The sequence below is a fragment of the Miscanthus floridulus genome, chromosome 13, assembly GCF_019320115.1.
Source record: "Miscanthus floridulus cultivar M001 chromosome 13, ASM1932011v1, whole genome shotgun sequence".
Classification (NCBI taxonomy): Eukaryota; Viridiplantae; Streptophyta; class Magnoliopsida; order Poales; family Poaceae; genus Miscanthus; species Miscanthus floridulus.
Window position 1 is genome coordinate 23,228,105 of NC_089592.1, and position 15,972 is coordinate 23,244,076.

Below are 15,972 nucleotides of genomic sequence, written 5' to 3' on the forward strand. Positions count from 1 at the left end.
CTTCCCCTCCCTTCCTCATTCTAGCCTGCTGGCCCATTTCCCCGCTGGCCCAGCTCGCTCTGGCCGAGCTAGCCCACTCGCCGTTCTCCTTTCCCCTCCTCCCATTTCCTTCCTGGGCCGGCCCAATCCGGGCAGGCGCTCGACGATCCTCACTGCTCTAAGCCATCTTGGTTGCGGCAACCACCAAGAGTAACAAGTGAATCCTGCAGCGAAACCCGAACACTAAGTGCCTCTAGATGCAAACACTCAAGCAATGCACTTGGATTCTCTCCCAATCTCACAAAGATGATGAATCAATGATGTAGATGAGTGGGAGGGCTTTGGCTAAGCACACAAGGTTGCTATGTCAATGCAAATGACCAAGAGAGTGAGCTTGAGCCAGCTATGGGGCTTAAATAGAAGCCTCCATGAAATAGAGCCATTGTACCCCATCACTGGGCACAACTTAGGGTGACCGGACGCTCTGGTCAGATCGATCAGACGTTGGCCCTCAGTGTCCGGTCACGTGATACACGCCATGTGTCCCCTCTCTTTGAATATTGTTTGCCCGATCTCAATGGTCAACAGTCGACCAGACGCTGCAGCTCAAAGTGACTGGACGCTGAACCCCAGCGTCCGGTCGTTTCTAGTAAGCATCTAGAGATGACTTTTCACGACCGACGCGTCCGGTCATGCTTGACCAGACACACCCTAGCATCCAGTCACTCAGCAACTCCTCTATGCATGACCATGTCAGTGTGACCGGATGCAGCCAGCCAGCATCCGGTCATTTCAACGCTAGTGTTCGGTCGATGACCGACGCTGCGCTTTTTCAGCTACTACTGACCAGACGCACCGGTCCTTCAAAGACCAGCGTCCGGTCACTTATAGTGACCTCCATCTTTTCTGTCTAGGGCACCGGTGGCACCGTTGGACTGTCCGCACTCTACAAGCGGACACTCCATCGGTGAAGTTCCTAACCCTTGCTCAAATGTGGCAACCACCAAGTGTATCACCTTGTGCACATGTGTTAGCATATTTTCACAAACATTTTCAAGGGTGTTAGCACTCCACTAGATCCTAAATGCATATGCAATGAGTTAGAGCATCTAGTGGCACTTTGATAACCGCACTTCGATACGAGTTTCACCCCTCTTAATAGTACGGCTATCAAACCTAAATGTGATCACACTCTCTAAGTGTCTTGATCACCAAAATAAAATAGCTCCTACTATTTATACCTTTGCCTTGAGCCTTTTGTTTTTCTCCTTCTTTTCAAGTCCAAGCACTTGATCATCACCATGGCATCACCATCATCATGTCACGATCTTCATTTGCTTCACCACTTGGAATGTGCTACCTATCTCATGATCACTTGATAAACTAGGATAGCACTTAGGGTTTCATCAATTCACCAAAACCAAACTAGAGCTTTCAACTGTACATGATCTACATATTGAACAATGATTCTATGGAAAGAAAAGGTAAAAGTTGCTTTTAAACAACTGAATTATAGGGCGAAGGAGCAAATGACTTTTGATCATGATGCTCTTAGCCCTCCATAAGGACTTATCTGTCGGCAAAAGCTAGGACTGACAGTGCAACCGTGAGGGTCACATGGCTCTGACTTTAGCTTAGTAATAGGACCTTTTCTAGCTTGTTAGAGGTTACCTTTATGGCGCAAAAGGGGCTTGCCACTGTTGGGTATAGGACTGCCCCTGTTCTTATGTGTATAGCCGCGAAGGATTTGTGCCATAGGAAAGGGGGTTCCTACATCTGCCTGCCGAGGAAACCTAGCGGCCCTAACTTGTTAGCAAAACCTATGAAATGGCTTCATAGTGTACCCTGCCCGCTCACCTTGGCAGTGATATGGGAGTAATTAACCCGGGCATATGGGAATCATGACTCACGGTGAATGTGCACAACCTCTGCAGAGTGTTACAAACTGTTATAACAGCCGTGCTCACGGTCACGAGCGGCCCGGTAAACTCACAGAATAACTGGTTATTTATTGTTGTTCATTTATGATGTTCTATGATGATAATATGATACAATTGATTCTAATATCTGATCATGTGGGTTTAATTGGGGCTTAAGCATAACTTGATAATAGTTGATGATAAAATCTTGACTTACTAAAAGTGCTAACTGCAGTAAACCAGAGTCATCCTTTTTGAGCTTTCATAACCCCATGTTATTTTGTTAAGTACGGGAAGTACTTACGCTTGTTTACTTTCTATATTTGGATAAAAATCCTAGATGGGTAACAGATGTCAATGAGTATGAGGACTTTCCAGATGACTTTTAGGCTTGTGGTCAACCAGTTGACCGTCCCTGTGTTGGAGCTTCCACAAGAGAGCTATCTTTTTATTTTCCGCTATGTTGTGTAAGACTATGTGATGGTATTAATCGTGATGTAAGAAACACCATGATGATACTTTATGTTATTTGTCAACTTATGTGTGTGACTGATCCCTTGGCACACATGAGTTTTATGCATTCAATTTTATCCTTAAAATTGGGTGTGACAAATTGGTATCAGAGCCGTGTTGACTGTAGGACGCAAGCCTAGTTAGAGATGGTCATTTTAGCATCTTTGCTCCACTGGTTTCCTGCTTACTGTCTTATTCTTGTTATTTTACTAAAATATTTATGCTTTTCATACCTTAATCTATTATATAAAATTGTTGATTCTAATTCTATCTTACTCTAAATCTATAGATGTCTCGAAACCCGAAGACCACCCGCCTCAGGACTGTAGGCTACCGTGCCATGTTCACCCCCCATGCTCCACAGGTGGAGAAGGAGATTGTGGTCATCTCTGATGATGAGGAGTGGATGGCTACCCTGACTCCTACACCAGTACCTGCTCCTACTCCAGCTGTTGCACCTATCTATGCTGTTGCAGCTACACCAATGGAGTCCTCAGCTACTTCACTAACGCCTGTGCCACCCCCTAGATGTCCCTGTGGTGGATGAGGAGATGGGCTAGATGTGCAAATACTACTTCAAGCAGGCCCCAGAAAATGGTATAGTACCACACCCTCCATACTCATGTGCTGGATGACTACTTCACTGATCTACACGCCTCCATCAACTATCACTGTGCAGAGTACCAGCACCCTTTGGAGGCAACTTTTTGGAAGGTAGAGCTGGTTGTCACCGCCTGGAACGACATAAAGAATGCACATGAGGTGGAGACTGTCCACAGTGCCACTGCTAGACAGGCTTATGCATTGGATGGCATGGAAGATGCAGCATAGGACGCTTACATCTACTACCATGGTCGTCGTTTTGAGGCCATGAAGGAGGATCGTTTTAGGTTCCTTTCTTGCAATGATCATGAGGGTGATTGGCAGGTTCTGGCACCACCAGAAAGTGATCCAACTCTAGAAGCAATAGTGCAACATGTCCATGCCATGCAGGGGGTAGATGAAGAAGTCAAGGGAGAGCTGCATGCATCGCAGAGGGCCGGGAGGCGTCTCCAGAAGCAAGTTGACAAACTGCGTGCTCAACTTGGGCTGCCACCGATCTAGAAGAAGAAGCCCCGGTCGTTCACCATGGTTGACACCGCCCCATAGGTGTTAGGTGCCTTGTTTAAAGCTACGACGTTGTTAGTTCGTGTGTCATGTCTAGTCTTGTCTTGTCTTGTGAACTTTAGTGATTAGATGTTTTTAATTGTGAACTTGGATGATTTGGAGTTTGTTTGATTGCTAGAGGTTTGTGGGCATGTCCACAAATTCCATAGATTTGAACCCTAAGTTTAGATGAGGTCTTAATGTAGATGGGTTGCTTCATCATATCTCTGCTGTGCTATTTTCTGGAGCAGCCTGTGTTCTTTACCTTGTATCTCGAAATCTGGGCTGCCAAAAATTCTGAAATTTTTGTGGAGACTTCTGTATCTTTCAAATGTCTCTGGAATCACGTCAATATCTGTTCAGGTTTGTGAGATCTAGCTGTCACAAGTTGATGTTTCTGCGCAGACTGGAACCCAGAACAGATTCGGTTTAGCTCTGTTTTTGACCATGTGTACATCAGAATCTGAAAAAGTGTTCTAAATAAAAGTTGTAACTGATCTCCTGAGCTTTCTAACCATTCTTGGTACGCCTCTGTTGGGTCTGTGAAACTCAAGTTATGACAGATTTACTGAACTGCTGTATTTGAATCTTGTCCAGAAAATCCTCAGCGTTGTTCCTTATCTTTTATAAGTTCTCTATAATTTGGAAATCTCTAAAAATTTTGCGCATTTGTTTGGAAAACAGATGGCCGCAAGAGGAGGAAGAGGTAGAGGCTGTGGACGTGGTCGTGGTCGTGGTGTTCCCATGAATCCACCACCACCGCCACCAGTGACTATGGAGCAATTGATGGGAATGCAAGCGCAGTTGATGCAAGCCATGATGCAACATTTGGATAACGAACCTACAAGAGGACCACCGCCTGTTCAGGTCAGAGACAAGCGTGGAGAATTCATGAAGGGTCACCCTCCGGTGTTCACCCACGCCTCAGACCCCCTGGAGGCAGACGATTGGTTACGTGCTGTGGAAAAACAACTTAACATAGCACAATGCAATGATCTTGAGAAGGTGTTGTATGCTTCTGGTCAACTCCAGGGAGCAGCTCAGGATTGGTGGGATTCTTTCCAGTATGGACGCCAAAAACGACGCTCCGGTTATCACCTGGCGGGAATTCAAGGAAAATTTCTGGTCATATCATATTCCCGATGGACTAGTGGAATTGAAGCAGGAGGAAATCAGGTCCCTTAAGCAAGGATCCATGTCTGTGGTGGAGTATCATGACAAGTTTGCTCAACTATCACGCTATGCTCCAAATGATGTAGCTGATGATAGGGAGAAGCAACGCCGCTTCCTCAAGGGACTTTATGATGGCCTACAGCTCCAACTTATGTCCAACACGTACCCTAACTTTCAGTCATTGGTGAACCACGCTATTGTGATTGACGATAAGCGCAAAGAGATAGAAGCCAAGAAGAGGAGGCTTCAAGGGCAAGCATCTGGAAGCAACACCCACCCGCGTGCCTATCCCTAGTAGGGTTTTCAGTAGAGGAATCAAGGACCATCTAACCAGGGAAACCGTGGTCAGTATCCTCAGCGTAACCAGTTCCAGCAACGCCCTCAGTACCAGCAATAGTTTGGTAATCAGCGTCCCCAGCAACAGACCGCAACCCGGCATCACACCAGGGAATGTCCAACAATGCTCCTATGAAGAGTGGTGCACCCAATAACCCCAACGCATGCTACCGCTGTGAAGAAGTAGGTCACTATGGTGATCAGTGTCCAAAGAAGCAGAACCAGCAAGCTCCACAGAACTAGAATGGCAATCCAAAGTTCAATGCCCGACCACCTCACACTGCAAAAGTGAACTATGTGTCATTTGATGCAGCTTAGGAGACGCCTGAGGTCATGTTGGGTACGTTCAATGTCAACTCTATCTCTGCTATAGTACTTTTTGATTCAGGTGCTTCGCATTCATTTATTTCCCAAGCTTTTGTTAGAATGCATAGCATACCTTTATGTGCCATGAAAAACGCCATATTAGTAAATTCACCGGGAGGTAGCATGCCAGCTTCTTATTGGAGTCCCTCAGCTAGCATTTCCTTAAGGGGGTAGACTTCAAAGTGAAACCTATTGTGTTGAGAACAGTGGGAATTGATCTTATTCTAGGAATGGATTGGATGAAACAACACCGGGCAGTGATTTAGTGTCAGGAGAGATCTGTTCTTGTGACATCACCCAATGGAGATAGAATCTGTGTAGAAGTGGTAGTGCAAGCTCAGCCAACAGCCACTGTGAACCAGCTGGATGGTGATGCTAATAAACAAGATCGTGTTGTGGAGGAGTTCCCAGATGTCTTCCCCGATGACTTGCCAGGTATGCCACTTGATCGTGACATTGAATTCATTATTGAATTATTACCTGGAACTGCACCAATAGCTAAACATCCATATAGAATGGGGGTTAATGAATTAGAAGAGCTTAAGAAACAACTAAAAGAGTTGTAAGAAAAAAGGTTTCATACACCCTAGTTCTTCCCCATGGGGGGCACCTGTGATCTTCGTGGATAAGAAGGATGGTACCCAACGGATGTGTGTGGATTACCAGTTCACTTAATGAGGTTACTATCAAGAATAAATACTCTTTGCCAAGGATTGATGATTTGTTTGATCAGTTGAGAGGAGCCTATGTGTTCTCCAAGATTGATCTCTGCTCAGGTTATCATCAGCTAAAGATTCGAAACTCGGACATACCCAAGACAGCATTCACTACCAGGTATGGTTTGTATGAGTATACCATTATGTCTTTTGGATTGACCAATGCACCTGCATACTTTATGTATCTGATGAATAAGGTGTTCATGGAGTTTCTTGATAAATTTGTGGTGGTATTCATTGATGACATACTAATATTCTCCAAGACTGAAGAAGAACATGCTGAACATATAAGGTCGGTCTTGCAAAAGCTTAGAGAACATAAGTTGTACGTTAAGCGGAGCAAGTGTGAGTTTTGGTTGAAGGAGGTCTCTTTTCTGGGTCATGTTGTCTCCGATGGTGGAATAGCAGTGGATCCAGGCAAAGTGCAAGATGTATTAAATTGGAAACCACCAACCAATGTAAGTGAGATTCATAGCTTTTTGGGATTGGCTGGATACTACAGGAGGTTCATTGAAGGTTTTTGCATGCTTGCTAAGCCTATGACAGCTCTATTGGAAAAGAATGCTAAATTTGTATGGTCTGATAAATGCTAGGCAAACTTTGTTGAGCTAAAGAAAAGATTGACTATAGCTCCAGTATTGATTTTGCCCTATTTAAGCAAGAACTTCTCCATATATTGTGATGCATCTCGTTTGGGCCTTGGATGTGTGCTTATGCAAGAAGGAAGAGTGGTGGCATATGCATCTAGACAATTGAGGAAACATGAGTTGAACTACCCTACTCATGACTTGGAATTGGCAGCTGTGGTTCATGCTTTGAAAATCTGGAGACATTATCTAATTGGGCATAAGAGTGATATCTATACAGATCACAAGGGTTTGAAGTATATCTTTACCCAGTCAGATCTAAATCTGAGACAATGTCGTTGGTTAGAATTGATCAAAGACTATGATTTGGAAGTGCATTATCATCCGGGAAAAGCAAATGTCGTAGCTAATGCACTTAGCAAAAAGAGTTATGCCAATGGACTTCGGATGACATTTATGCCAGCAGAGTTGTATGCTGAAATGGAGTACCTCAACTTGAGCTTTGTCATTAATGCAATGGAATTGGTGATAGAGCCTACCTTGGAGCAAGAGATACGCAAAGGTCAATTGGAGGATGAAAAACTTAAGGAGATAGCGGAGAATGTAGTGCTTGGAAAGGCACCAGGATTCAGGATGGATGAGAATGGTACTCTTTGGTTTGGGAAAAGGATATGTGTACCTGAAGTGAAGGCTATCCGTGATGCAGTTCTGCAAGAGGCACATGAGTCTACTTATTCTATACATCCTGGAAGTACCAAGATGTATTTGGATCTCAAAGAGAAGTATTGGTGGTATGGTTTGAAGAGAGATGTGGTAGAGTATGTGGCTCTGTGTGACACTTGTCAAAGGGTGAAAGCTGAGCATCAAAGACCTGCAGGGTTGCTACAACCAATGAAGATTCCTGAATGGAAATGGGAAGAAGTTGGTATGGATTTTATCGTAGGTTTGCCCCGTACTCAAAGAGGTTATGATTCAATATGGGAAATAGTGGATCGACTCACCAAGGTTTCTCACTTTCTACCAGTCAGGACTACCTATATAGGTGCAAGGCTAGCAGAGTTGTACATGGAAAGGATAGTGTGCTTACACGGTGTTCCCAAGAAAATTGTGTCTGATAGAGGCACTTAGTTTACGTCGCAATTCTAGCAGAAAGTACATAGATCTTTGGGGACAAAGTTGAATTTCAGTTCAGCTTACCACCCATAAACTGATGGACAGACTGAAAGGATCAACTAGATTTTGGAAGATATGTTGAGAGCTTGTGCACTGCAGTATGGTACTAGTTGGGACAAGACTTTGTCATATGCTGAGTTCTCGTACAACAGTTACCAAAAGAGTCTCAAGATGTCACCTTTTGAAGCACTGTATGGGCATAAATGTAGAACGCCTTTGTTCTGGAATCAGACTGGTGAAACTCAAGTGTTTGGACCTGATGTCCTTAGAGACGCAGAAGAACAAGTGAGAATGATTAGAGACAACATGAGAGTGGCTCAGTCCCGACAGAAGAGTTACACTAATACTCGTAGAAGAGAGCTGACTTTCAAAATTGGAGATTATGTGTACTTGAAGGTGTCACCAATGAGAAGTGTGAAAAGATTCACTATGAAGGGAAAGCTGGCACCGAGGTATATTAGACCTTTCAAGATCCTAGAGAGACGTGGAGAAGTAGCCTATCAGTTGGAACTGCCTGAGAGTTTGTCAGGTGTGCACGATGTGTTTCATGTTTCTCAATTAAAGAAGTGTTTGCGAGTACCAGAAGAGTAGATTCCTTTAGAAGAACTTGCTGTTAAGGAAGATCTCACATATGAAGAGTATCCTATAAAGATCTTACAGACGGCAGAAAGGGTTACAAGGAGCCGAGTTATAAAAATGTGCAAGGTACAGTGGAATCGGTATACAGAGGATGAGGCTACTTGGGAAAGAGAAGAAGATTTATAAAAGTCTTATCCACAACTGTTTGAGTAAGCAATCATCCAAATCTCGAGGATGAGATTCATCTTAAGGGGGTAGAATTGTAACACCCTAAAATTTTCACTCTTTAAAATAGCTAAATTTGATTTATTTATGTAATTATGTGTGTATTCAAATATAGGAAAATAATAATTTTTGTGAAATTAAAATCAAATATAAGGTTAGTAACCTCTTGATGTATACATGCTGCTGCACATTTATTTTTGTAATGACTGGTTTTGACCAAATTTGAATTGGATTCAAAATCAAGTTGAAAATGGTTTGCTCAAACCCTAGAAAATAAAAAGAAAAAGGTTTTCTTCTTTCTTCCCCTCCCTTCCTCATTCTAGCCTGCTGGCCCATTTCCCCGCTGGCCCAGTTCGCTCTGGCCGAGCTAGCCCACTCGCCGTTCTCCTTTCCCCTCCTCCCATTTCCTTCCTGGGCCGGCCCAATCCGGGCAGGCAACCGTTGTCGCCGCGCCCTCTCTCCTTCTCTCCCCGCTGATGGCCTAGGCCCACGTGTTGGCGTCGTCACCCACCTACCGCGCCCCATGCCTGGTCAAGCCACAACCATCGCCGCGCCCACCTCGCGTTGTGGGAGTGTCTTCCCCCATGCCCCGGCCTTTATAAAGGAGCCAAGCCCGTCGCTGCCCTCCCTACTGCCTCCCTCGCTCCACTCTCGAATTCGCCCATGCACGTGGAAGCCGCAACCGCAGCGCCGAGGTCCGCCGTCCGTCCCTCCACGCGGTCCATCATCCCTGAGCCGCCTCCGTCTTTGTTTTCCTCCGCGGTGAGACCCCCTTGCTCCCCTCCTTCTCCCCATGCCTTTAATTTTGTGTTTCATGGCCTCTAGGGCCCAATCCGCGAGCGCCATGGACCTTCACGCCACCAGCCATGGCGACCACCGCGTCAGCCGCGTCCTCCGACTGTGTTCTTGGCCTGGGCGAGATTGCCTTCACCCCCTCTCTTCCTCAGTGCCCTCGGTTCGTCGAACCGTGGCACAAAGGCCGTGTTTCCCACTCGCCGATGACCTCCTCGCCGCTGGCAATGGCAGCGCCGCCTGCCGGAGCCCTGTTCCGGCCGCCGACCTTCTCTCTCTTCCATAGCTCTAATCTGAGCCGTCCATCGCTTGATCAACGGCCCAGGGTGGCCGATACCCCTTTGCCGTGGCAAAGTTGCTAAAGAGTCCCTCAGTCGATTAAATCCGAATATCCTTTTCATTTATTTTAAATCTAAAATAGTTCATTCTAATTATAGAAATGCCACTGGATTTGTTTTGCTCATAAAAACTTCGTTTTAACTCCGATTTGACCCGTTCAAATTGCGTTAGATTTGTAATAAAGTTCTCTACATGTTAATACCACTATCAAACATGTTTGCAACATTTAAATTTTGAGGTTAGATTTAATTAAACAAATTGCTAAAGGAAACCTCGTTTAATTCATAACTTTCGCGTTTTAGCTCCGATTTTCGTGAACTTCGCGTTGACGTGATCATAGCGAGACATAGATTCTTTTCATAAACATTTTATCCTATTTTCTATACTGCTGGTGTACTATTCTAACTATAGGTTTGTTTGCTTTGTATGAATGTTCCTAAAATGTTGTATGTTGCCGTGTTGGTCGTGTTCAGACGGTGAGGAGAACATTGGAGACCAAGAGTTCTTTGACGACCAGCAGGACCAGTAGGAGTTTGTTAACCAAGGCAAGTATAGCATGGAATCTACCTTGATGTCCTATTCATCATTTATTAATTACTCATTTGCATGTGTCTAATTTTGATACCCGTAAGGACATCCTAGTGGTTGAACATCCTGTTTTCCTTGTCTCCTACGGGTTATATTCATATGGGTAGTTGCTAGCGCTCAACGTAACTGTACATGATCTACATATTGAACAATGATTCTATGGAAAGAAAAGGTAAAAGTTGCTTTTAAACAACTGAATTATAGGGCGAAGGAGCAAATGACTTTTGATCATGATGCTCTCGGCCCTCCATAAGGACTTATCTGTCGGCAAAAGCTGGGACTGACAGTGCAACCGTGAGGGTCACATGGCTCTGACTTTAGCTCAGTAATAGGACCTTTTCTAGCTTGTTAGAGGTTATCTTTATGGCGCAAAAGGGGCTTGCCACGTTGGATATAGGACTGCCCCTGTTCTTATGTGTATAGCCATGAAGGATTTGTGCCATAGGAAAGGGGGGTCCTACATCTACCTGCCGAGGAAACCTAGCGGCCCTAACTTGTTAGCGAAACCTATGAAATGGCTTCATAGTGTACCCCGCCCGCTCACCTTGGCAGTGATATGGAAGTAATTAACCTAGGCATATGGGAATCACGACTCACGGTGAATGTGCACAACCTCTGCAGAGTGTTACAAACTGTTATAACAGCCGTGCTCACGGTCACGAGTGGCCCAGAAAACTTACAGAATAACTGGTTATTTATTGTTGTTCATTTATGATGTTCTATGATGATAATATGATACAATTGATTCTGATATCTGATCATGTGGGTTTAATTGGGGCTTAAGCATAACTTGATAATAGTTGATGATAAAATCTTGACTTACTAAAAGTGCTAACTGCAGTAAACCAGAGTCATCCTTTTTGAGCTTTCATAACCCCATGTTATCTTGTTAAGTAAGGGAAGTACTTACGCTTGTTTACTTTCTATATTTGGATAAAAATCCCGGATGGGTAACAGATGTCAACGAGTATGAGGAGTTTCCAGAGGACTTTTAGGCTTGTGGTCAACCAGTTGACCGTCCCTATGTTGGAGCTTCCACGAGAGAGCTATCTTTTTATTTTCCGCTGTGTTGTGTAAAACTATGTGATGGTATTAATCGTGATGTAAGAAACACCGTGATGATACTTTATGTTATTTGTGAACTTATGTGTGTGATTGATCCCTGGGCACACATGAGTTTTATGCATTCAATTTTATCGTTAAAATTGGGTGTGACACTTGGCATGTTTGTTGTTTTGAAGATTCAACCCCTCCTCAATGGCTTTTACGGTGGTAAGTATATTTATATATAAAGTTCTCAAGTATGTTGGGCATTGCTCTACTGCTTCTTCATCCCACCTGTCATTTATGAAACTTATGATTATATTAACATTATGTATTGAAAACAGAACTTCTAGAGACATGAGCTTTCCATACAAATAAATAATTGGGACTATATAAATTTATTACCCTATAAGCAACATGATGAATATGGACAGAAGTGTTGCAAACCTTTGCAGTGCTGCAGTGAAGACATTGCCTTCTTCTGTGGTGCAATGATTGTCATACAAGTCATCGAGTACAGACACAATCATAATCAATTGTGTAAGCATCTTTCGTGAATAGGAATATTTGGGCTCAAAGAATACTCCCGTCATCCAGAAATGCATCTCCACCATCCTATCTCGTGCGTGACGTGTTAGCCTGTGTTTGGAACTCTTTCCACCAGCTGTAAATATATATAGGGCACGAGAAGATATCTAGAAATAATAGTAATGAGAGAACTTAGTACAACATCACTATGCTATTAATGATGGCTCTTACAGTGTAAGATCTTTTAGCTCCTCACAATATAGGGGTTAGCAAAATGTTGAAGTCTAACTTTGAAAACTCTAGGAGCATATTATTGTGTGTAGTATTTTTCTCGTATATTGAGATATATTGCCTCGCTTGTACTCTTTTGAGTCTTCTAAAAAGAGGTGTTTCCAATGCACATTTCACTTCTTTCAATTGTGGTTCGAGATCGTCTGCAATACACTGAAGCTGACTCTTGGTGAAAATAAGAATATTGTCAAGCACTTCTTCCCCTTTCACTCTAAGATGTGCCGCTTCATACATTCTCAATAAACATCTTGCATCATCTGTTACAATATTTCCGTTGTCATCTCTGAACTTCAAAAATACATCTGTGACATTAAAAACACATGAGACATCAATTATATTGATGGCCAGAAGTATGGACTATGAAACAATTGTAAGAGATGGCAGTGACAGAATAATAGTATAAAGTCCATTGTTTAGTCTTCAACTTGAACGGTAGTTCGATTTTCATCTTTGAAGGATGAAACTGGGTACTGGATGCTCTCCAACTACCGAAATCGAGCAAATTTGGTCCTCTCTCTTGTTTCAAAGGCGGTTTTCTATTTTTTGAAAATAAAAAAAATTCTTGTTTAACCTCTAAAAAATAGTAAGTAGTTTTGTATCTTAAATCAGAGAAATGTGAAAGCTGTACAATTTTTTTTTCTAAAGATGTCATCTATATGCTATGCTCTTTTCATAGTTATTTGAATCTTATTCGTTCATCTTCTTCAAGTTTCAGAACAAAGAATAAAATAGTAGAAAAAAATAAGTAAGTTCAAAATAAATCTAAATAGATCTCCCCCACAGTTTTTGCCTCAAAAAAAGTCTAAATAGATCATTAACTAATAGATAACATTTTAAAAAATAAACTGATACTTACATATTTACCTAATCTAAAATAAATTAGTTAAGATGATTCTTTAGTGATTAAACTAAATTTTTATTATTTTTAGAAAAAAATAGAAACCATCTTTGAAACTAACAGTTGGAGGCTGTCTTGTGTCATCTTTATAAGCAGATACTACATTTAACACTTGAGCATATGTATCGCCACACTATTTGAAGTAATAAAAACCTCTTTGTTGCTTCGGTGGAAGGTGTGTATACCATAAAAGTCCTTCTGAAGTCATATGAAGTTCCATCTAAGTAATATACGACAATTAAATAGCAAAATAAAATATGTCTGGAATCTTACCAGAAGAAATATGATATCCATGCTTCCTAAGCAAATCGAAAAGATTTGAGGTTGTAAGAAGATCAAGATCTTGATCCCTAGCTTCGAAGACATTGCACATTAATTTATCAATCTCCTTGGTACAGTGATAATCCAATCCAAGCCGTTCTAGTGTATCAATACAGTCTAACTTATCAGACAAATCAAAAGAATTAGCATCCAGTAGCATTTTCTTCACCTCCTCCTTCATTATTTTGACCTTATCCTTCATCATCAAATACTGCAAGAAAGATATTTCTAATGTTATAGTTATTCTCTCTGTAGTGTAAATGCCAGTGTGCAAACGAATCCTTTCATATGCACAACACAATGAGCCAGATTCTACTTGAAGAGACACCTACATGTTGATGGAGGTCAGCAGCTCAACCAGGCTGGGTGTATGCATTTTCTCTTTGTTTCGTTGCTACCTGCTTAGCCTCACAGATCGATGTGAGACGGTGTTTGGTTGCTCACATGAGAACATGTTACATGAGATAAAAATTGATCATCATCAAGGATAATCTGGTCAAAAGAAATTGGAATGGTAGTAAGGTTTGCAGCTTTTGCAGTAGCATGGAAACCATAAAACATTTATTCTTCGATTGTATTGTCGCTAAGGCTCTATGGCGTATGGTTCACTGGGTTTTTGGTTTGAGACCACCGAGGAACATAGCCCATATGTTTGGAGGTTGGTCTAAATTGGGTCAACAAAAACACAATCTCTTATTATTGACAGCTGCAGCGGCCCTTTGTTGGGTTATTTGGCTCACAAGGAATGATTTGGTGTTTAATAAATGTCAACCAAAAACATTTTTGCAAGTACTCTTTAGGGTGACAATACTGGCTCAGATTTTGGGCTCTATTGCAACGGCTGGATGAACACAGGGTGCTTATCCAAGATGTGTGCAGAAATTTAGAGTCAAAAGCCATGTTTATTTTTGCTTCAAATGGTTGGAACTTTAGTAGTCGCCATGGGAACTAGTTGGCACCTGGGTGAGTTTCGTTTGGAGTGAGTGTGTAATAACCTTGGTCTGATGCTTCTCTTTTGTGAGAAGCTGAAGCCGGAACATATGGTTCCATTATCTAAAAAAAATCAAGGTGCCTATTATCATGTGCAACTATATCCTCTTATATATAGAGAGATGTTTATTTATCATGTTGTTCCTTAATATGTTTTTAGAAAAACATTGAACCATTTTGTATATGCTCATCAGCACCAATATAACATTAACTGGTGAAGATAGTGTCCAGTGATTCTGGTCTGAGGCAAACGTCCAAAATCTCTCTCTCTATATACGTATCCTGTGAACCAGGCTGAGGAAGAATTTTCTTGCATGGGCGGAACTAGCTCAGAAAGGCAGTATAGGCAACAAATCACCATGAACTTGTATCCTATTGGTGGGTTTGGTTTGTTGGGATATATTCAATCAATCAATCACACCCTTGATAATAATCGATCCCTACACATCGACCAGTTACATATATAGCCTAGAATTTTAGCAGTCATGCAAAATAAAACAAAGTGTTGGCGGTCTTGGCACCTTTTCCTGCAGCGATGTGATGAGAGACAAATGACATGTTTAACTAGTTTTGTAGCGTATGGAGCATGTACCTGTGATGGAGTGCATGGGATGTGGTGGAGGAAGAGGTCACCCCATGGGCTCGGGGTGTATGTCTGTGGCTTGCGCTGCTGCACCTGTGAGACCAGAGGGACGGGGCCGCTGGTGGCCATCTCTGGGTGGCTGCTGGGGCGGTTAGATCAATGCGAAGCAGGAGAGGCTCTAGAGAGCTGCTGGCTCCGTGGGTAGTTGCTTGGAGAAGATTGCCTAGATCACTGGCATTATATAGACTCACGAAGCGGTTGCACGACACTACACATCATCATCAGTAACCTATTACCTATGTGCGCTATGTAATGTTGTTTATGATCTCCCATGCCGCCGCCGGCTAGCTAGTATTGTTAAGAGTTTTAATTTTGTGAGTACTAGATTAATGTCCGGCCAATAGGTTCCATTGTTTGCTAGGATTAATATGGCATGATGGCGTCTACTAGCAAGTTAATTAACATGCAGCCAGTGTCGTTGACACGCTCCACCAACCACTGATTTTACATGATAAAAATTACTAAGAGCTTCTGACCTTGTCCTCTGCAGATTGGATTTGAATGTAGCCAGCATTTGCGTGCCGTGGCCAGCTAACATAATGGGATTTAAAACTGCCCCCTTTCATTAGATCATTCAATATATTTTCATAATAAACTTATTTAGGGATATAAATATCACTTAAGACAAACAGCGAATTTCATAGCAACACTTTTCATGGGAATTTGCATATAAATGTTGCCAGTTGTGAGCTAGAGAAACCAATATGAACGTGTTCATAGCAGTGTGAAATCATCTGGGAAAATATGTAAATTGCTTAACGTAAAAGAGAAAGAGGTGCTAGTTGTGTGCACCACAATTGAATTCTCCACTAGTTGTTTCTCCCAC

The 15,972-nt window shown here is 42.5% G+C and overlaps 1 pseudogene; it reads right to left on the reverse strand.

Annotated features, from left to right (window-relative positions):
- The window catches only part of LOC136499586 ((E)-beta-caryophyllene synthase-like), a 36,549-nt pseudogene extending 21,334 nt beyond the window's left edge, over window positions 1-15,215 (reverse strand).
- Between the last annotated feature and the right edge of the window lie 757 nt (window positions 15,216-15,972).